Source organism: Saimiri boliviensis, chromosome 5 (assembly GCF_048565385.1).
Source record: "Saimiri boliviensis isolate mSaiBol1 chromosome 5, mSaiBol1.pri, whole genome shotgun sequence".
Classification (NCBI taxonomy): domain Eukaryota; kingdom Metazoa; phylum Chordata; class Mammalia; order Primates; family Cebidae; genus Saimiri; species Saimiri boliviensis.
The window spans coordinates 8,178,862-8,198,650 of record NC_133453.1 but is presented as its reverse complement, the minus strand read 5'-3'; the positions used below and the strand labels follow the sequence as shown (position 1 = coordinate 8,198,650).

Here is a 19,789-nt window from a genome sequence, read left to right as displayed (position 1 = left end):
AAATGGCAGAGAAAACAAAATGGACAGTTGAGAGACTGTCATTGGATTATAGTAATTTAGTAAGGGAAAGAGTTCTTTGAGAAAAGACCCGGTGGGGAGACATGGATTTGATTGAATTTTTTCCTAGGGTGCCTGGGCAATGAATAATTTTAGTCATCTTTCCTCAGTATGCTTTTAAATGTGTCAGAGTGTGATTGAGCCAAGCCCTGTCTGTCTGTTTTTTTTTTTTTCCTTGAAAGTTAAGAAAATGGTATCATTCTCTAGGAAATCATGTTAAAAAAAAATCCCACGTTCCCGTCCCAGAATAACCTGGTGTTTCACAGTACATAGTGGTAGGATCTTTTTATTTCCTTGAAACAACTTGTTGTCAAATTAGATAATTTCCTGCTCTGTGGTAGGGAGACTGCTGTTTATTGACCCAGTCCTTCCTCCCCACCACACAACTGAAGAACCTGCTTTGAAATGTAAACCTAAAAATGAAACGTGATTCCCCCCACCCCGGTTTTTTTTTAAAGACAGGAGGACTGTAGGAGTGGTTTTCACTAGATCTGTGCAAAAGGGTTGGGCCTGCAGACTGGGTCTGGAGTAGAATGTGCCCTGTGGGAGCTGCCTCCAGGGCTGTGGCTGGGTGCGTCCATCATGCTGGACTTTATACGAGAAAAGTCAATGCTGTTTTCTTTTTCTTTTTTTAGTTTGGTAGAGATGGGGTCTCACCATGTTGTCCAGTCTAGTCAATCTGGTCAAATCCTCCTGCCTTGGCCTCCCAAAGTGCTGGGATTACAGGTGTGAGCCACTGCACCTGACCAATGCTGTTTTCTTTGTAGCTGAATTGTTCATTGGCTGCAAAGCTATAGAGGGTGGGTCACAATAACTAGATGTTTGGAAAATAGTTAGGAGTGGGATTGGCTTCCACTCCATTCTTTGATTTCTTTCTCTTTGAAAAAAGAGGGGCTCAAGGGACACTGACCTTGGAGGCAGGAGCCTTGGGGTTTGTCCTGTACCCAACACTGACAGGGAGCTGGGATCGCTTCCTTGTCTGTAAACCAAGGTCATGGGCACAACCGACTTGCTGAGACTGTTGCCAGCTCTGCTCTGCCTTCTGAGGAACTTGATGGTTTGCTTTGAGGTATCATTAGATACCTTGGTATGATATCTAATCACACCAAGGAAGAGATTGGGTATTTGTTCCTCCCAAAGTCCTAAGTATTGATTTCTCCAGGGCAGTACCAATTCACACAACCTCTTATCTTTAGCACCTACTTTGACTTGCGTCAGCTTTCTGGCTCGGATGTTAAGCTATATAGTCACCCTAGTCATTCCATTTTTATGACTTAGTTGAGGCATAATTGATAATAAACTGCAGTATTTAAGGTGTACAGTTTGATAGTTTTTTACACACACACACACACACACACACACACTCCTTGGTACCTCTGGGAAGCACTTCTGTCTCCCCCCATCCACGTGGGACTGTATCATCACCGTGCTGTGACAGGGGCTGGCTGAGTCAGGCTGGCGGGCTGCAGCTTCCCTGCATGCCGTGCCCTCCCATGGCGGCTCTTCAGATTCTTGGTGATGTGCTCAGCGCTGGTACACAGACCCTCTGAGTTGGGGCTTGCCAGTGGAAAAAAATACTTAACATTTTTCTGTTCTAGTCTTTTAAAATGTTAAATCCTGTAGCTGGAATTACTTCTTTTGATTTCTGCAATGTACTTGAAATATCAGAGGAGTAAGGGAAGCGATTGTTAGCTTGGTTAGAGGAACGGGATAAACCACCTCTGAGCATCCAACTAAAATGAGGAAGCGGGTGGTTCTAGATGAGGATAATTCCAGCAGGCGCTCGACCTTGTATATGATTCCCTGCCTGACTGGGACTGTGGTCTGAGGTGTCCTTTCCTGGACAGATTACAAATGATAGCCCCTGGAGCAAATACATGAATCAGCCAAGGAATTAAAAGAGAACAGGGTAATTTAGACTGGGCCTCTTTCTTTGTGGACTTGGCTACTGTGGCTGCTGACTACATTCAGGTCCCCAGCATCAGGAAGCAGTCTGTACACACTTATCCTTTGCATCTTAAGGGGACCGGGTCTTTGTGCATCAGCAGCAGCTGTAGAGGTTGGGTTTGGGAGTCAGGGGCTCCCTTATCAGAGCTGGGAAACTTAGAATAACAACTGTGCTGTCATAAACCTGTAGTCTCTCCTGTTAAACAGAGTGCTGAGTTCATGTGCTGGCAGACACGGCTCTGCCAGACCACAGGGTCACCAGGCAGGCATTCTGTCCCTCCCTGCAGGAGGGGGCCATGTTGGACGAGGTGACTTCGTAACTGTCTTGTGGCCCCAGCTGATGACAGGACCATGTGATGACTATGATGCTTGGAAGAGAGAAATGTCTCAGGTATCGTGATCCTGACCTTGTCGCTGCAGTCCTGTATCTTTCCTTCACAATGATAAAAATGGAAAGCGTCAGGTTGTGGTATGCTTTTTTCAAGAAGTACAATAGTAACATGTTTGAAGATGTTTTCCTTAGAGTTAGTTTTGGGGGAGAGGAGATAACTAACTACCCTTCCGTCTTGCAGGTGGATTGGCTGGGGATTGAGGCCATCTCATTGCAGAGTGAGCAGTGAACCATTTTTGTCTGTACACTGACCTGTGGCTAATTTGGCACCATGACCTTCCTGCCTGAGGGAGTTGGTAAGGGAGTGGAAGGACCCACACTTTGTGTGTGTAGGTTTTTTTTTTAGAGACAGGGTCTTGCCATATTGCCTGGGCTGGTCTCGAGCTCCTGGGTTCAAGCAATCCTGCCTTTGCCTCTCAAGTAGCTGGGACTACAGGTACATGCTGGACTCACACTTTGGATTCTGTCCCTGTTGGCCTAGTTCCTTGCCAAGAGCAAAACTTGAGAGCACCCTCACACAGGTGACCTTACCGGGAGACATTGCTGTTTTCCCAGACAGCTGAGCTCTCAGACTAAAGCGCAGAAAAGTTGGAGGACATGGGAATCCTTAGCCCACAGAAGAAACTCTCTTTTAATTTTCCATGTGAAATAAGGGTAGGGTATGTTAGGGTAGGGCATCTTGGTTATAAGATGCCTGAAGCAAGTGCCATGAGGATGGCTGCCAGCTGAGTCATCTCCCTCAAAGAGCTTTCCTGGAACCTGTCTCCCCGTTAATGTCAGCTCCTGTGCCTCCATTGCTGGCTGTAGCTGCAGGGGTGGTGGAAGACCCAGTATTTTAGCTAGGCCTAGCCAGAGGCCATTGGGATAGCAGGTCAATGGGTGAAGGAAGTTGTATAGGCAAATAAGAGTAATTATCTCCGATCCTGATTTTTATAGGAAATAGGCATAGATTAAGGCATAAATTTGAAAAGGCACAGATACTTTAAGTAAGTAAGTAATTAATTAGAGATGAGGTTTCACTTTGTTGCCCAGTCTGGAGTGCAGTGGCATGATCACAGCTCACTGCAGCCTTGACCTCCCAGGCTCCAGTGGTTTCCCCCACCTTAGCCTCCTGAGGAGCTGGGACCACAGGCAGGTGCCACCATTCCCAGCTAATTTATAATTTTTTTTTTTTTTGTAGAAACAGGGTCTCATTATAGTGCACAGGCTCGTTTTGAGCTCTTGGGCTCAAGGGGTCTTCCTGCTTTGGCCTCCCAAAGCACTGGTTTGCAGGTATGGGCTGGTGCTCCCAACCAGGCATAGATAAATTTAAAGACATCTTTTACTGTAGAAGATTTGAGAAATAGAGAAAACCGAAAAGGAAAAAAAAAAATCTCTTAGCCCTACCACTTGAGATGTGAACTTCCAGTTTTCCCGGCTGCACGTGTCCTGCCTTTTTTAAAAAATACAATACTATGGATGAGTGTATGTTCCCCATTCCCGCACTTATATTTTATTGTGGTAGAATACATATAACAAAATTTAGCGTCTTAATTATTTTTAAGTGTGCAGTACAAATATGCCCTCTCATAAATTCTTTGTTCTTCCCTCCGTGTGTGGCTTTGTTTTCTGCGTGGCAGCTTACTTCCGTGGTTTACTTAACCACTCTAAGTGTTGAACACACAGACAGGCTTGAATCATTTCATTTAAAAAGGTGTGGACAAGACTTTGTACTAAGGGTGACACTGGCCCGAGCCAGCACATGCGGTTGTTCTTACCTTGGCCACTTTGCTCTGAGAAATTTTATTGCTTAATCAAGTTGACCTTCAGTGATCAAAAAAGTAGATGGTGGTGCCAGGTCCTTGAGTAGCTTATGAAACTCTTTTTCCTTCTCTTCCCTGTTACTTGTTAGCTATAACATTATATTACTGTAGCTGCCTTTGGATATATGCAGATTAACCATCAGTTAATCCCAGTAAAAATGGATAAATTATGACAGCATGGTGACTGTCAGACTTACGAATGCCAAAGCATTCCCATTCCTTTCCCTCCGCCCCCATCCCTTCAAGACTTACTGCCAGGGACCTTTGGTTTAGCTTTCCTTATCACCAGGACTCTGAGTTTTTTCAGCTCCTTGTTCCTTCTGTGCAGTAGCTGAAGGATGTAGGTGCCCCACCCTCCTGCTGTGGTTTGTTTCTCTAGTGAGAAGTTCACCAGCCCAGCGACTGAAAGCCAAGGCTGCTAACGCAGGACATGGTTAGCCCAGGAGGAGCCCAGCCCTGGGCACGAGGCCTTTGCTCTCACTTCTCCCACCTCCCTGCTGCAGCGTGCAGTGTGGCCACACGCTCTGCCTTGGAATTGCTTACTGTGTCTTAGTTCCTTTGTGCATTTTTAAATTTTTTGGTTTTTGAAGGCAGACTTCTGCTATGTCATCTAGAGTACAGTTGCGTGATCATAGCTCACTACAACCTCTGACTCCTGGGTTCAACTGATTCTCCCTTCTCAGCCTCCTTAGTAGCTGGGATTACAGGAACCCACCACCACGCCTGGCTAATTTTTGTATTTCTAGTAGAGATGGGCTTTCACCATGTTGGCCAGGCTGGTCTTGAACTCCTGACCTCAGGTGATCTGCCCACTTCAGCCTCCCAAAGTGCTCAGATTACAGGCGTGAGACCCTTTGCCTAGCCCTCCCTCGTGCATTTTTTTAAAAGGCAGAGTTCTGTATTTACTTTATAGATGGGCTTTCACCATGTTGGCCAGGCTGGTCTTGAACCCCTGACCTCAGGTGATCTGCCCACCTCGGCCTCCCAAAGTGCTCCGATTACAGGCGTGAGACCGTGTGCCTAGCCCCACCTTGTGCATTTTTTTAAAAGGCAAAGTTCTGTATTTACTGTAGTGTTTATGTAGTAAAAATTGTTTATTTAAAAAAAATTAATATTGCTGTTGTTTCATTAATGCTTGGTTACTGCATAGGTTCTCAGTGGTCTGCCCCAGTGGCTTGCCCCAGCTTCCCTGTTCCCATGAGACTTTTTATTTTTATTGTGTGCTTTTGTAGAGTTTGAGGGTTTTTAGGAACTCAAAAATTGCATTATAGCAAAAAAAACCTGGAAGGTTTTCCTGATGTTAAGATTCTTTTTAATTCCCTTTTTAATACAAATAACAGGTAACATTATAGATAATTAAGTACAGATAACCCAAACAAACAAAAACCACTCAAAAGTCTTATCACTGAGATTCTAGATTAACCACTATTGTATAGACCTGTGATCCTCAAACATGGGTAGGGAGAAGGCGGCGGGGGAGGTGAGATTGTCCTGAAGAGGACTTTTGGGGACACACTGGTTTGTCACAATTGTGGGGGTGGGGACCCGGGGGTACGTATCACCTAGTGGGTTGAGTTCAGAGAAGCCACTCAGGGTCCTCAGAGACATCCTGCAGTGTTGTGCGGCAGCCCCACAACAAAGAGCTATTTGGCTCAGAATATCAGTACAGTAGTGCTGAGGCTGAGAAACCCTGTACACACAAATAGGTATGGGCCATTTTTCTGTGAATATTGTGACATATACTGTAGTTTTTTTTTTTTTTTTGAGACAGAGTTTCGTTCTTGTTACCCAGGCTGGAGTGCAATGGCGAGATCTCGGCTCACCGCAACCTCCGCCTCCTGGATTCAGGCAATTCTCCTGCCTCAGCCTCCCGAGTAGCTGGGATTACAGGCACGTGCCACCATGCCCAGCTAATGTTTTTTATTTTTAGTAGAGACGGGGTTTCACTATGTTGACCGGGATGGTCTCGATCTCTTGACCTCGTGATCCACCTGCCTCGGCCTCCCAAAGTGCTGGGATTACAGGCTTGAGCCACCGCGCCCGGCCGGACATATACTGTAGTTTTACAAAAAATTTGGATTCTTTATACAGACTAGTTTATGAGCTGCTTTTAAAACTTACTACTTTATGAATGTCTTTCTGTGTCCATGACTATGCATTCTCCTCACCCTTTTCAAAACTGGCCTGTGACGTTCCATCGCGTGAGTGTATTGGAGCTCACTTCACCAGCCCCGTCTGGAGGCTGAGGTGCTGCCAGCGTTTTGCTGTTGGAACCACGTTTGTTTGTATTTTTCCTTCTGCGTGCTGGTTGACTATGACCATCCCATATTGGGGCACCAGCTCTACATCTGAGGTGTCTTTCATGGGTAACAATGTTCCCTTCCTGCTAGAGGCCCCCCTTCCCCCATCCATGGCAGTCCCCAATCTCTAGTTTTCTCATAGCTGAACACAACTCAAGCTTAATGAAGCACTGTTGAAATAGTGAGTAGGTAAGTAACACAGAGTATTTCCATCATACTTCATTTTTAGGTAGAACTTTCACTTTTTGCTTCATTTTACTTTATGGATTTCTTAAAATTTTTTTTTTTTTTAAATTTTATTGCATTTTAGGTTTTGGGGTACATGTGAAGAACATGCAAGATTGTTGCATAGGTACACACATGGCAGTGTGGTTTGCTGCCTTCCTTCCCCTCACCTGTATCTGTCATTTCTCCCCGTGCCATCTCTTGCATGTGACTTTAACTTCTTGCCAAGTTGGCTTTGTTCCGTGCCTGGGCTTCCTGAGTTCCTGGGTAGGCGGGAACGGGTCAGACGGAGAATGCCTCGCTCTGACTGTGCTGTGGGTGGCACCTGTTAGCCGTCATGGTAGGAAACCTGTCCTTCCCCCCAGAGCTGCTCTGAGGCTGCAGGTGAGGTGCAGCCCAGGAGAGGAAGTGCATGACAGCTGTTTGGGCCCATGTTCCCTTTTGGGGTGCAGGCAGGGCAGTGTGCAGAGCTGGCAGGCTGGGCCAGGGCCTGACACAGTGCTGTGCGGAGTTGACCCGGACCTGGCATTTGGACTCTTCCACATGGGGACCTCCAAGAGCTTGTTTGTGTGGTGGTGACTATTTTTGTGTTGTGTGGTGCTCTGTGAGGAAGTCCGTTGTCTACGCACATCGCAGCTGCTTTGAATGGCCTGTCTCTGGGGGCTTCCAGGTAGGGAATTGTGTACAGGGAATCCAGGATTTGGGCAGCATTGGAACAGCAGGATGTGAGTAACAGGAAGTGACAGAAATGACCCAGGGTGCCAGATGCTTATTCTGGGCCACCTTTCCAAGCACCGCAGCCCGGGAGCTATATTTAGCAGTATTTCCAGTGCCTTATCCTGCCCCCAGCACCATCGCTTTGCCCCTCTCTTGGTTGGTTGGTGGCTGATTACACAGTGCTGATTTGCTACTCCAGCATCTCTGGTCTACTTCGTGATCTGTAGGCTCTTGTCCACTGAGTATAAAACTCAGTTTTTGTTTGTGCTGGGTCACTTCCATTTTTAATACTCATGGAGCAGTTGGAAACTGTTCTGAGTGGGAAGGGCAGCAGGTAAGAGCCCCAGGGGACAGTGTGCCGTCAGACTGGGAGGCTATCAGTGGTGAATTCAGGGTCAGGGTTGGAAATTAAGTGGAAGGAATTGAGCTCCAGAGGGTCACTTCTTGGCTTGGCTTAGAAATGGAAGGCTGGGATTTTTCAAGATAAAGGCTTGGTGGTGTGACTTCACTCATGTGCTAGAAACATTCTGTGGTTCTCACCTGGCCAGACAGAAAGCCTACAGGTGGATGAAGCTTCTCTGTGGTGAATTCTATTGTCTGAGCTTTGTCTCAGGGGAAGGATTTCCCTCCAGTCTCCCAAAACAAGCACTACAGAGCCCAGATGTGGTCTGCTTTGGGTGGCTGAATTTTCACCTTGCGTGTCTGTCCATCCCTCACAGTGTAGAACTTGTCTCTGGGTGCTTTGAGGTTTCTAGGGGGTGGTGTTGGTTTGTGATTCGTGGAGGGGTGTGTGTTGGGAGGGAGGGTGTTTTTGTTGGTCTCCTCTAAAAGCTCCCGTCTGAGAGGTTCCTCCAGGACCTCCCTTTCTTCCCTTCATGAAGCATCCACCTTGTTTTCAGACACTCAGGCTATTTAGGATTCAGGAATTGACTCTGGGATGAGAAATTTGGGAGACAAATTAAGAACAGTTATGTTTGCCATGAGATGCGTGGTGGTCAGTAGGGGCCTGGCCAGGGTGTGTAAAAGCTCTGGGAGCTCTGCATAGAGGGATTGGAGATGATAAGGGAGGGAATGCCAAGCTCAGGCACTCAGGAGATTCCCCTCCCCCAGTTCTATCAGCAGAGTCTGGCTACTGGCATGGTTTCAGGCTGACCTGTTAACCTTCTGTATGGCTAAACTACAAGTGTAGGGCACGGCTGGAATGTGTGTGTCTCTAGTTCTGGCTTGTGCATGTTAGCATATTTTTGTGCCAAAAACATTTAAAATATTCAAAGAGGAACACAATGAACACAACTATGACTACTTCCAGCCCGAGAAATAAACACAATAGATATAACAGAGGCGCTTGGAATTCTCTTTTCTGTCCTCGTTTCTTCCTGTCCCTCCCCCGCCCGTCGCCTCCATTCTAACTTTGGTGTTTATCATTTGTTTGCATGTTTGTGTGCTTTTTTGACATGTATGTGTAGGCATAAACAATACATAGCATTGTTGAACCCGTTCTAAAATGCTGAATACATGTTATCAGACTGGGCATCCACAGCATTGCTCTTCCTGGATTTATCCCTGTAGATACATCTAGCTTTAGTTAAATGGTAGGAGGTTTAAAACAACTGATTCCTGATTCCTGGAGTTAAATCAGAATTTCTGGGGACTGAGGCATGAACCTCAGCACTCCTGACAGGCACGGCCCAAGTTGAGGCCCATGATGCCGGTTTTCGTGGCCTCTGTACTGTTCCGGGATCTAAGACATCCTGTTGTGGACGTACGGTTTTCCCAGATCCCTGTGATCAACAGTGCTGCTGTGAATGTGCTTATCCTTGTCTTCTTGGGCACATAGACGAGAGTTTCTCTAGAATGTGTTTCTAAGGATAGAATTGCCAGGTGTGTGCATCTTCTTCTTAACTGGCGATTGTCAAATTACCTCCAGAACTATCACCAGCAGTGGTCACGTATGAGTGATCTCATTTCTATAGTATCTTTAAGTTTTTTTTTTTTTTTTTTTTTTTTTTTTCAAATATACCAAACTGATGGCAAGATGAAGACCTCATGCATGAGATAAGACATGCTGAGACTTTAATGGACACTGTGAGACTTTAATGGACACTGTGCCCTCAGCATGTCCACATGGACCTACTGCCCCCCTCCCCGCCACCTCAGCTGTAAAGCTTGCTTCTCCCACAGCATCCCCTTCCTGAGATGGGAGCAGCACCCTGCCAGCTGCTCGAAGGTCACTGTGGACTTCTCTCTGTCTCACCCTGTCCCGTCGGTTGTCCTCAGAGCACACCCAGAGCCCAGCCACTCTCCTCACCATCATTTCATGATGGGGTTACTAAGGATCCTCCCAAAAGGTTTCCTGAGTTCTTTCCTGCATCTTATTGTCAGCTTTCAATAAAGCAACCAGAATGATGCTTTCCAAACTTAAGTTTGCATGGCTTCTTACTTTACATGGAGTAAAAGCCAAAGTTCTTACAGACACCTGCATGGCCCGCTTCGGCCCTGTTGCTTCTAGGTTGGCCCCTGGTCCCCGTTCTGACACCTGCCCCAGCCACATACCACCAGCCACACGCCAAGTGCCTGCTTCGGCTCAGCCCTTCCTGCCTCCTTCCTTGCTTCCTCCTGGTCTCTGCCTCCTTCCTCGCCTTCTCCCTATCTTTGCTGTGGAGTCCCCTGGCCCCCCAGACCTGTCTTTTCTGGTCTCCTGTTTTTCCATAGTGCTTGCCACCAGCTATTACTCTCTATGCTATGTAATTCATTTCTTTTTTTTTTTTTTTTTTTTTGAGACAGGTCTCACTCTATCGCCAGGCTGGAGTGCAGTGGAACAATCTCTGCTCACTGCAGCCTCCGCCTCCTAGGTTCAAGCAATTCTTCCGCCTCAGCCTCCCAAGTAGCTGGGACTACAGGCACACGCCACCACGCCCAGCTAATTTTTGTATTTTTAGTAGAGATGGGGTTTCACCATGTTGGGCAGGATGGTCTCAATCTCTTGACCTCGTGATCCACCAGCCTCGGCCTCCCAAAGTGCTGGGATTACAGGCTTGAGCCACCGCGCCCGGCAATTCGTTTCTTTAATAAGTATTTACTGCGTGCATTCAAATGTAACCTCCACAGGAGCAGGGATCTTTTCTGTTTGCTCAAGTGAAAGACTGCCTGAATTTATTTCTGTGGAAGAAAGAATTTGGAGCCCAGTGATGAAGATAGCACAGGAGAGGAGGTGAAGTTGAGGGAGTGGTTTCTGACTTGGGAGGTTGGGGGGATGGAGCAGAGTCACCGGCCTCTGGAAGGCAGTGGCAGGAGGACCTTAAGGTCCCTAAGTGTGTAGTAAGACCCTGAGGGCTGTGGCCAGTGGGCTCTGGAGCTGCGGAGGCAGCTCCTTTTGGGGCCTTGTCCTTGCAGCATCTTGGCCGCTCCCAGAGCATACACTAGTATTGCAGCAGTGGGTGCTGGGCTGGCCCGCCCAACCCAGGAAATGCATTACTATTGGAGGGCAGGAGCCTGTGATTCTGACATCCTCCCTTCACGGCTGAGCTCCTCAGGTTACATAGCTCCACTGATTCTTCAAGCACTGTTGTGTTTAGAAATGAACCCTGCCGTTTCCGGAGCCTTGCCTCATGCAGGCTCAAGTACCCAGGCCATGTGTCACAACTGATAGCGAAATAAGCCCCTCAGCTGGAGGGCACAGTTTATGACACTCCTTTGTGTGCTTGAACTCAGGCGCGGGGACAGGCAGGGAGGCTGGCGTTTCTCCCTAGCCCTTCTGACATAGAGGACCTGGTCCTTTTCTTTGAGAATGTGTACCAAAGGTGTGTCAGCTGTGTCCACATAATATTTTCTTGGCGTCAGATGTTTCATGGTTTGCACTAACTACAAATACAGGACTTTAGATAAGATTCCACTTTTAACTTGTGCTGCCCACATACACCCTTGTCCTTAAGAAACAGCATTGCTCTGGAGTTACACCTTGGTTTTCCAAGTTTAAACTTAAATATTGTTCGTGGTGGTTGCTTATTTTTAATTAGAGCTTTTATTTTGAGATTCTTTGTACCTTTTACCCAGTTTCCTGCAGTGGTAACCTCTTGCACAACCCCAGTACAGTGTCACACCCAGGATACTAACCTCGTTACAGTGGAGATCGGTAGCCTCCACACCACAGGGACCCTCCTTGTGCCCTTTTATGGCTTCCTACATGTCCCTCTGTAACCCCTGGCCACCACTCATCTGTTCTCCATTTCTGTAATTTGGTCTTTTCGAGACATTATATAAATGGAATTTTACAGTATGTAACCTTTGGAGTTAGAGTTTTCACTCAGCGTAATTCCCTAGAGCCTCATTCAGGTTGACGAGTGTATCAGTCATTGTTCCTTTTTATTACTGAGTAGTATTCCACGGGTGCGCCAGAGTTCGTTGCTGAGTGGCGTTCCACAGGTGCGCCACGGTTCGTTGCTGAGTGGCGTTCCACGGGTGCGCCACGGTTCGTTGCTGAGTGGCGTTCCACGGGTGCGCCACGGTTCGTTGCTGAGTAGCGTTCCACGGTGCGCCACGGTTCGTTACTGAGTAGCGTTCCACGGTGCGCCACGGTTCGTTACTGAGTAGTGTTCCACGGTGCGCCACGGTTCGTTACTGAGTAGTGTTCCACGGTGCGCCACGGTTCGTTACTGAGTAGTGTTCCACGGTGCGCCACGGTTCGTTACTGAGTAGTGTTCCACGGTGCGCCATAGTTCGTTACTGAGTAGTGTTCCACGGTGCACCACAGTTTGTAAGTCATTCACCCACTAAAGGGCATCCGAATAGTTTCCAGCTTTTGGTGATCATGAATAAAGCTACTGTAAACGCTCCTGCGTAGGTTTCTGTGCAAACATAAATCTTCATTTCTCTGGGATAAATGCTGAAGGGTGCGATTGCTGGGTCATATGCTAGTCGCATGCTTGGTTTTTAAAGAAACTGTCAAACTGCTTTGCAGAGCGGCCGTAACATTTTATATCCCACCCAATGTTAAGATCCTCTTTCTCCATATTCTCTCCAGCAGGTGGTGTTGGCACTAGTTTCTGTTGTAGCCGTCATGATAGTTGCATGGGGTTCTCTCGTGCATTCAGTGCGTTTCCCTGATGGCTGAGGATTTTGAGTACCTTCTGTGTGCTTAATTGCCACTTGCATATCTCCTCTTGCATTGTGAGGGATGAGGTACTGTGAGGGGTGAGGACTCATTTCCAGGTGGCAAACGTCCTGGCTCTCTGCTTGGCTTTCTCTGGATACTCTGGCAGGCGAGTGCTGGAGCGCCTGGCTGCGGCCTGGGAGTGGGGTGGGCATGGTTTCTTCTTGCAGCGCTGGCTAGAGTAAGGTGGGTGTTACTGCCATTGTCAATTTCTGACTTGTCTGACTGCCCACTTCTTGGCTTCTTGGCCTGGAACAGCAGGCTTTTGTTGGGGCTTTTCACCTACCCTGCCAGTATCCATCACTGTTTTTGGCTTCTGCTTCTTTAGCTCCAAGTCTAGGGTATGCCAGGTTAAAAAAACCCAGAGGGCCACAACTGTGTCATACCTTGGGCCAAGACCCTCGTCAGACTGCCACCTTCTCTCTACCTTTCAGGGTCTTCTTGTGTTGATTTTCTAATGCCCACAGTTTTCAGTTCTCAGTGAGAGGAGTGGGGAAAGTACCTCCATGTCATCTGAACTTGGATCTGTGAAACGTGAAGATGTTGTGCTCCGTCCATCCCTGCTCGCTCATCACGACCGTTGGACCATCGTGGGCTCCAGGCCTCACATTAATTACTCGTAGGTCTTTTGGGTTGGCCTGTGGTTCCAACATGACACAGTTTGTAGGACCTTGATCTTTTTGTCAATTTTAAGTGTCGTTTATGAATGAGATCTACGTCCAGGTCCCTTCACGTTCAAATTCGTGGTTACAAATGGTTGGACAGGATATGGCCATTTGGGTGCTGTGATTCAGCATGACGTGAATCAGTAAACTGCCCTTGTCATTATCCTCCAGATCTTATTTCTCCTCCTCCTATTTTGAACTCTTGGGAAACCTGGTCAGAGTGGGAGGGGCAGCTAGTGAGATGACTTAGTAAGATGTTGATATCATCCTTGCGCTGATCCTCCAAGTCAGTCACCCTGCCAAAAAGGAAATGAAATGTGCCAGACACTGCTTGTACTGCGTGAACTTGGGAGAGCTTGTGGTGAGTGCCAGTGGCTTCCCTGCCTCGTGCCCACTAGCCCTGGTCTGAGGCACCGCCCAGATGTGGAGAGGCTGAAGGATGGAGGTCCGGGGCTCAGCCTGGAGCCAGCCTGCCTGGTGTCCTGGCTGTATCAGCTCATTTGCTGTGAGACTGTGAGGACACCCCTTAGCAGAGTTCATCAGGTTGTGGAGAAGCTGAATGAAGCAGTTGCCTGGAAAACACCTGGTGGATTGCTGAGACATTCTTTGTGCCCCGTCCGTGTTAGCTAAAGCTGCCCCTTGTTATATCAGCTGCTGTGTTCACGTAAGCCAGAGTCCACCTTCTTTTCCGTTTGAGAAATCATGCCTGTCTGTCTCCAGTATGTCTCCTTTTTCACCATGATTTCTCAGTGATCACTCCTGTGGGTTAAAAACCCCTGGGACTAATTCTTCCCAGGACATGGGAGGATATTTTGTCTGTTGTCAAATCATTTGGAATAGAAAGGTATTTTCTCATCTCTCTTGGAAGATCATGTACTTGAATCAAGAATAGAAACAAAAGTTATTCTTTCAAATAGAATGTTAAAGCTTGTTTCTTTGTCCTTAACGTAACATTGTACACCTAAGACTTTATTCTGTTTTAGTAGCTCATTTTTGGATTGGCTACACACACACACACACGTGTTACAGAAATCTTAAGACTAAAAAGGTATGAAGTGTTGCCCAGCCACTCAGAGGTCCCCTCAGTTAGAGGTGACTAATACTAGTTTTTTCTCTGTACCCATACTCTTCCTGCAATTGGCTTTTATCTATAAACAGTGTGTCTTAGAGGTTGTTTCATATAAGAACATGTAGAGTAGCTTCAGGCGTTTTAGTGGCTGCATAGTTTTCTGTTAAATGAATGTACTGTCATTACTGTAGCAAGTATCTACCAGCCTTATATTGATCAGTATTTGGTTTCAAATCTTTTGTCTTTTAGTGAATGCAGCCTTGACTAAGCTTGTATATACAGTATGTGATTTCTCATGAAGATACAGGAGAGGATACATTTATAGAAGCACAGTTGATGAGACACAGGTGTATATTATAAAGTTTGACGAATTTTACCAAATGATTTCCATAGAGGTTGTATTCAATTTTGCTCCAATGTATGAGAATCAGTGGACCATATTATCAAACATTTGATCTCTATGAAATGAAAAATGAGATCTCCTAATTTGCATTTGTCTTATGAGTAAGACTGAATATTTTTTCATACGTTGAAGATCCATCTCTAACACAGTTTTAACGTCGTTCTGCTGGACACTCTCATTCATGCATGTGTTTCACCTTTCTATCCCTATCTCTTGTATAGTTATTTTCTAACCAGATTTTTGTCCAAGAGTCTGGGCAGCTCTGCACACGTTTGAGTTATTTGGTTGTATGTTTTTGAGAAATCTCAAGTTCTGTATCCTCTTTTACTGAGGTGCAGCATGCACATGGAGGAGTGTACTTGTTAACAGGCGTACAGCTTGGTAACTGTTCCCGACCGTGGAGAACACTGTAGTCCCCACAAACCCTGCTGTGTATCCCTCCCATCAAAGCAGCTGCTAGAAGCTAGCATCTAACACCATAGATTAGTTATGTCTGTTTTTTTAACTTTATGTCATGCAGGCGTCTCCAAACTACAGCCCGGAGGCCGCATGTGGCCTCCTGAGGCCATTTATCCGGCCCTCCGCCGCACTTCAGAAAGGGGCACCTCTTTCATTGGTGGTCAGTGAGAGGAGCACAGTATGTGGCGGCCCTCCAACGGTCTGAGGGACAGTGAACTGGTCCCCTGTGTAAAAAGTTTGGGGACGCCTCAAATGCATAAGGAAATTATGCAGTATATGTTGTCCTGAGTCAGGCTTATTTCTTTCGCTATTGTAGGATTCATCACATTATTGCATGTCTCCCAAGGTATTAATATACTATAGTTTATTCACTGTAGGCCTGTTTAGAGAAGTGATGCTATGAACATTCTTGTGTATGCCTTGATGAGGAAGGTACGTGTTTGCATTTCTGTGGGGTGGGTGGGTGGAATTGCTGGGTCACAGGGTATGTATGAGTTCAGCTGTTTTCAGAAGTAGTTGCACCAAATTGCACTGTCACCAGCACTTAATATTGTCTGTTTCGGCTCAGCCGTTGTGAGAGATGCATCACCCTGTGGCTTTAATTTCTGTTTCCCTGATGACTGATTAAATTGAGCACTGGGTCATGTACTTTATTGGCCATTTGTGTTCTACTATTAGTCTGTCTTCTCTTTTCTTACTGATTTTTAAGTTCTGTTACCTTCAAGAGATTTCCAGCAGGTGTCTAAAAATTCAAATCTGTCTGTGGCTGTTCTAGCCTGCCGTGGGATTCTGTGAGGACTGCAGCCGCCACTTTATCCGCTCTTCCTCTGTGATACTGCGTTTCTTTCTCTAGTCTTTCCAGCCTCAAGATCTGAGGATATTCTTTCTCCAGTGTGTAGGTTCCCATGCAGCCACCTGCCTTCTTGCTCTCTGATGCAGCTCTGCTCCTTTCCTTGGTGGCACGTCTTGCAGCCTGGCCTTTTGAGTCCCTGGGATGTCACTGATTTGTCCTGTCAAGTTTTGCCCTACCTTTTTTTTTCCTTTTTTTGAGACAGGGTCTCACTCTGTCGTCCAGGCTGGAGTACAGTGGGTGTGATCTTGGCTCACTATAACCTCCGCCTCTCAGGTTCAGGTGATCCTCCTACCTCAGCCTCCCAAGTAGCTGGGATTACAGGTGTGTGCCACCACGCCTAGCTAATTTTTGTATTTCTAGTTAGAGTTGAGGTTTCACCATGTTGACCAGTGGTCTCAAAACTCCTGACCTCAACTGATCTACCCACCTCGCCTCCCAAAGTGCTGGGATTACAGATGTGAACCACTGCGCCTAGCCTTATTGCCCTATTTCTGATTTGCACTTATCTTTTAAGTTGATTTAGGGATATGAACTATTTCTTACTTTATATATTTGCTTGAAAAATATGAGCCATCTCTTAGTCTCCAAAGTCTTTTCTTTGTGAAGGCTGGATTTTGAAGATAGTTTCGGCATTTTTGCATCATTCTTTGGTTGCCAGTAGTTACGGCTGCAGTCCAGATCATAGGGATGCTCTTAGTATTCCTTAGAGCATCTCCCTGCACCTGCCACCTGCCCTGGTAGGCAGGGTGCACAGCCAGGAAGGCATAGCCTGAGGGCCTGTATCCAGCCCCGCTTTCTCTCCTGGGTCCTTCCTGCCCACGCCGTCTCCCAAATCAAGGGATTGAATAGGAGGTACTGCTCAGAACATCCCCTAGGATGAGCCTCCCAAAGTCCAACTCGCCTACCAGGAGTTGGTTTGTGGCTGGTGTTAGGGGAGCAGGAAGATGAGACCCGCTCTCGTCTGAGGGGTGCCTCCTTGCCTGCTGGCTGGTGTGGGGACTGGAGCTCGCCAGGAGGGGTGTGCCAAGGAGCTGAAGGCATGGCATGGACATGTGAGTCATGACAAGTCTCCTCTGTGCATCTGGGGACTGACATAGAGAAGGCAGGCCCAGTTGTGTCCCCTTTATGGGCAGCTAAGAAACAGATTCTGACTTACTTGGTGGGACTCTTCTGTGATATTTCTTGTGGTTTGGGAGGGTGGACCATTGACACCAGAGCAGTCTCAAGGAAGATGCCCACATGGGAAAGTGGTCTTGACAGTGTCAAATGATGATGCCAAAGCTGAGGGCTTTGGGCCTGAGGTAGCACTGATAGTGACAGTGCGAGGTGCTCTCCCAGGACAGTATGAGGTTGCACCAACTGGCACCTCACAACAACAAGGCTAGGATGCAGCACTGTGCTTCATAGCCCCAGTTTACAGATGGGGCAATGGAGGCCCAGGGCGGAGAAGCAGCTGCTGTAAGTTATACAGCTGGCAAGGACTTCAGACTCAGGGATGTACCAGGCCCTCTACACATTTGGTCCTGGTCAGTTTCACCGCAGCCCTGCAGGTTGCTTTTATCATCAGCTTTCTCAGTGAGAAGCAAAAGCATCTGCCCCCATTTCCCAAATTTATCAGTGGCCAGATGGGATTCAGGTCTGGGTCTGTCTCAGGCTTCTTCACAATAGAATAGGGACAAATAAGAGTTTTGTTTTGTTTTTTTCCTTAGAAGCCAAAACCCAGATTCTTTGACATTTATCTGTTGCTCAGTGTTTATTGTCCACAGACAATAGCACAGATGAAGGCAAGGATGCCATTGATCACTTGTATCATTACCTCACTGTCTTTAAACCTAATGCTTTTGTCTGTAATTTGCTGCCTAGTAGTGCCCAATACCCATGAAGCAATTCTAGTAAACCCTCTCCTTCAGTGTGTGGGGCAGGTGGGTCCAGAGATCCATTTTCTTAAATGCCGTGGCTGAGTTCTGGAGCAAAGGTGGCACTTCAGCTCGTAAAAGCTGCTGTCGGAGTAGTAGACTCAGGACCTAAAACATTTCATAGTTGTCTTCTGTAAATATCCTGTTGCATGACTCATAGTAGAATCCCTGAATTATGCAAAGCAAGGTATGTTACCTTTCTCTTATTGTATTTACAATGCTGACAAAAGTATTCAAATATTAAAACTCACCCAGAGTGAACAATTAGGGACGTGTGCTCAGACTTGATAGGTAGACAGTGATGATGCCCATGACTGATGCACCTGCCCAGCCTTGGCAGCTCCCAGTCTCCCATGGCCGTCCCCGAGTGGCTGTCCAGAGACCCCCCCGGTCCCACTCTCAGGGCCTACTTTGTTGTCTTCACGGCTGACTCAGTGTGGGAAATAGTTGCCTGCCTGCCTCTCCCCACTGAGTTCTGTGAGGGGAAGAACTTTGCCCACCATGTGCTTAGAATCCTGGGACTTAGAAGAGACACCTACAAGCATCTGCAGAGCCCGGGGATGTCCTCTGGAGGGAGAGGGGCTGTTCATGGCACTGTCCAATCTTGAACAACAGCAGGGCAGAAGGCAGACGGCCCCTCCAGGACTGCCTTTGCTGTCTCTCCTCCTCCCTCAGTCTCTCCCAGCTCTGCTGCTTCTCACACCCAGCCTGGCCCCAGGTATTCTTCTCCCACCAGCCCAGGATATGTGGAAGGATAAGCGAACCATGCGCCATCGACCCAATTTCATTTATCCCCTCTGCCATGAAACTTGGTCGCTGGAGAATCTCCCTGTAAAGCACAGTTTCTATGTTTTCTGAGCCAGAAACATGGTTATTTAATAATTTAAATTAGGTATTCCTAAATTGGGTCTTCTTAATGTAAATTAAAGCTATGAGATGTGCCAAAATCTAAAAGTTAAATAACATATTCTGTTGGTGAATCCATGGGGAAGCAAGCATTTTCCTAACACTGTTGGTGAGAATGCAAAATGGTACAGCCCCAGTGGGGGTAGTTTGGCAATAGCTAGCAAAATTACATGTACATTACAGGGTATGGATGTGCATTTGTTATTCTGTCAGGAAAGGGGGCCTGGCATTTTACTTGCTAAAGCCTTGGAAATCCAAACTACTCTTTGTCAGAGTAGTTCTACTTCTAGGAATTTACCCCAAAGATAAACTGGTAAAAAGAGGAAAAGATCTTTGTAAAGATCATTCATGTCATCATTATGAGAAATAGCAAAGAGTTTTAAATGCACAAAATTACCATTCATAGGGCACTGGCTGAGTTCTAGACAGTGGAGTACTGTGCCACTGAAGGAAAGAAGGAAGCAGCTCTGGATATTGCTAAGGAGTGATGGCTGGGATATGTAATTAAATGGAAAGGCCGAGTTGGAGAAAAGTGTCCATGCTACTGTTTACATAAGGGGACAATGTGATAAACATGTTTGTAGATTTGACTTTGGAACTCCATTGATATGATCATTATAAAACAAAATTAAGTTGAAAAAGATTAAAACCTTTCAAAATTTAGATACACACTATCAACTTTTTTCTCTGAAAACTTTATATCCTGTTGACCTCTTATCAGTGTTTGAGGAGAACTCTTTTCCCCCACACATCTGTCAGTACCGGATAGTTACCTTTTAAAACTTTGCCAATCCCATGGGCAAAAAATAGATTGCTGTTTTCACTTGCATTCTCGGATGACTAGAGTGATTAAGCAGCTTTTTATTTGCTTATTATCCATTTTGTATTTCTTCCGTGAGGATGTCTTAGCTAGAGCAATCAAACAAAACA

The 19,789-nt window shown here is 46.6% G+C and overlaps 1 protein-coding gene across 9 annotated transcripts in view; it reads left to right on the top strand.

Moving 5' to 3' along the window:
- DGKD (diacylglycerol kinase delta) overlaps positions 1-19,789 on the top strand; it is a 111,402-nt gene that overhangs the window by 52,261 nt on the left and 39,352 nt on the right. The window contains exon 1 of one of the 9 annotated variants that reach the window (XM_010347211.3): positions 5,700-7,773. The exons of the other annotated variants lie outside the window; for them this stretch is intronic. The gene's annotated coding sequence lies outside the window, so the exon portion shown is untranslated. Of the gene's footprint in view, positions 1-5,699; positions 7,774-19,789 lie in introns of those variants that run through there. 9 annotated transcript variants of the gene reach the window in all.